The sequence below is a fragment of the Pogoniulus pusillus genome, chromosome 24, assembly GCF_015220805.1.
Source record: "Pogoniulus pusillus isolate bPogPus1 chromosome 24, bPogPus1.pri, whole genome shotgun sequence".
Lineage (NCBI taxonomy): Eukaryota > Metazoa > Chordata > Aves > Piciformes > Lybiidae > Pogoniulus > Pogoniulus pusillus.
In genome coordinates this window covers 8326567-8329534 of record NC_087287.1, presented here as the reverse complement: position 1 = coordinate 8329534, position 2968 = coordinate 8326567, and positions in this window count along the sequence as shown.

The window sequence follows — 2968 nt, the reverse complement described above, 5'->3', positions numbered from 1 at the left end:
CGGCCTGCCCCGCGGAGCCGCCAGCAGGAGGCCTGGCTCAGCTTTAGCTCCAACGGAGCCGCGAGCGGGAGGCCTGGCTCAGCTTTAGCTCCAACGGAGCCGCCCGCAGGAGGCCTGGCTCAGCTTTAGCTCTAACGGAGCCGCCCGCAGGAGGCCTGGCTCAGCTTTAGCTCTAACGGAGCCGCCAGCAGGAGGCCTGGCTCAGCTTTAGCTCCAACGGAGCTGCGAGCGGGAGGCCAAGGAACGTCTGTGCCGTGCTGCGAAAGCTAAATGCAGAGAGCCCTTCGCCATATCCACCCCTCAGCAACACAAGGGTTGCAACCCAGGGAAAAGCCTCACAGCTACCCGGGACTGCCCTTCGCTGCCTCCTCCAAGGCCGGAGTATGCCAGAGGCGGCCTGTAGAGCCGAGGGCTTGCGCGTCTCCCGCACGCTGCTCTCGGGCGATGCTGGGCAGGTGCAGGGCTCTGAGTGTCTCTGCCAGGTCCTGTGCTGGAAAAGTGAGATCTGCAGAACACCATCTCAGCGCCCAGGCGGGGGATGTGCCTGCTCGCCCAGCACACTGCTCCTGCCCGTGGGGATTTTCTCCCCCTCTGGGGGCAGTAATGCAGCTGAGTTTCAGGAGGCAGCCCCTGGCAAAGTGACAGCCGGGGCTTTGTGAAGCCCAAGGCGAGGGGAGACGTCTCAAATGAGAGGGACAGTAAGATACTAAACTTGCCATGGCCTGGCTGTGCACAGAAAATACGGTGAGAATTGCCTTCCTTCCTGGTGGTCTGTTTGTGCTTGGTCCTGCCCTTCCCCACGGCCTGGATTTGGGCAGAAGCTGCTGGCCTCCAGGACAGCGTTTGCAGGGCAGGATTTGTCTAACAGGAGCAGCAAGCTGGCACATCACCTCTGAGCACCCACACCTCTGCACTCAGCATGCAAGGCCAGCATCATCCTAGGTGCTGTGTCCCCCTCTCCACCACACCAGAGACCTCTGTCCCAAAGACAGAGCAAGGAAGTTTTCCTCGGGGACTGTTGCCACTATAACCTTGCACACTGTGCTCTCCGAGGCAGTGGGCACTGTGGTAGAGGGCAACCTGGAGTGCGTAGTAATAGGAACAGGAAATGAAAGCTTCCCTGAGTGCCCCAGAGCTCTGGTCTGTGACACATGCAATGCCAACCACCCTCAGCCCAGCCTCCTACAGACTCTGGCTGCATAGTTTTCTTTTGGAAGTGGAAACAGCCTTGTTACAAGCCATGAGCTGCAGGGAATTTACCTAAACCCCCTTTAAAGAAACTATTTGGTTCCACAAAGGTCCTAGCACAGACTAATGTCTGAGACTACTGCAGTCTTTGTAGATTTTTTCATCTTAAGCATTTTAAATTTATCCCAATTCTGCAGTAAAAACAACTGGGAAAGTCTGATAGATATTTACAGTTAGGTGTTTAGAGTCACTTTTAAAAACCTATGTGCATACAAAATCAGATTAATAATAGAAACCGAATGAGTAACAGCATGAGCATAGCCTTGGTGGTGATACACTGCTATCATCTGCAGAAGAGCAGTAACAGCATTTCTGTGCAAGGCTCAGAGATCACCCTTGACTAAACCAACACTTGAGCTACAAATCCAAATTTCTTAGCACTCACTGTTCAAACTCTTTAAATTCAGAGCTAGAGCTGTATCTGTGCTCTCTGGTTCCAAACCTGCTCTAAGCGTCATATGCAATGACCAACTTGACCTTCCATGAGGAGATCCTAATGCCAAATCATCTCTAGGCAGTACCTTGCTGATAGGCTCATGTTCTGCCCACACAAGACACAGCCTTGCTACCCTTTCATACCACCCTGTACAAGTCCTCTGGTAGTTCCTTTCCACCCTACTCCCCCCACCATTTACCTTTCATTACCAAAGTTCCCTTCAAATTTTCAGTTTCTGAAGCCAGCTCATCTCCTCTATTTGATTGTCTATTGACCAGAGTTTTGACTAGCATCTCTTTAATGTCAGTGCTAAGTGTGTATGTTTTCTTGAGGTAAAAATATGAAAAGCCAGCTTTCAGCATCAAATCATCTAAACATTCTCCCTGTTATAGAAAAGCTTTCAAATGAACATGGAAAACAGTTTGATGAAGCCAGGGGGACTGACACTGCCTTTCTGAATGAGGTTGGAGCATTTTGCATCTGTTCTGATCAGATGAGCTACACAAATTCCAAATAGGCCATACATCCAACTTTTGCTTCATCACAACTCCTTATTCCATAAAAGCTCACCCTGTGTAATACAGGTCCTCTTACTGAGATGTTTTCTTTGAGACTTGGCTAAGTTAAGATGGTTAATAATATAGAAAAGAGATACTAGGTTCTCAGATGCTAAGGGAGAGGGCCAAGGGACATCTCCACGGACCACAGGGCTAGTTCTCCAGCATATGGCTTTGGAATTCTGGTCATCTCCACAGAGAGGAAAAGGGCAGAGTTTTTACTTACTTTCATACTTGAAATACTGGTCATTCTTCTGCCTTCCTGTGGGCATCATCTACCTCTGGGTATGGCAGCAAAGAGCAGAACCACAGGAAAGGGTTCATAGTATCAGGAAACTACAATTCAGGAAGCATTTCAAAGACTTTTCTCTAGTGGAGAAAACCATGAGCTGTCCAAATTAAGCAATGAAACACAAGTTCCAAGTTAAACTTAAGTCCAATGGGCAAAATTTGCATTTCTGAAACATGCTTAAGTGACTGTCTCAGATACTGAAGTTTGGGGAATAAATGAAGATGAAATGCAACACAAAGAGCAAGTTAACTCAGAAAACTCAAACTGTTTTCAACTCTGGAATGACCATGAGCAAAAGCATTATTTATCTTAGTGCTCACCTTTGTTCCAAACAACCTCTGTGTGTGAACAACACCCTGACCATTTCATACATTGTAACTATTGGCTTAAAAGCACCATCCAGGCAGGGCTGGATGTAAACCAGCAGTGCTGATG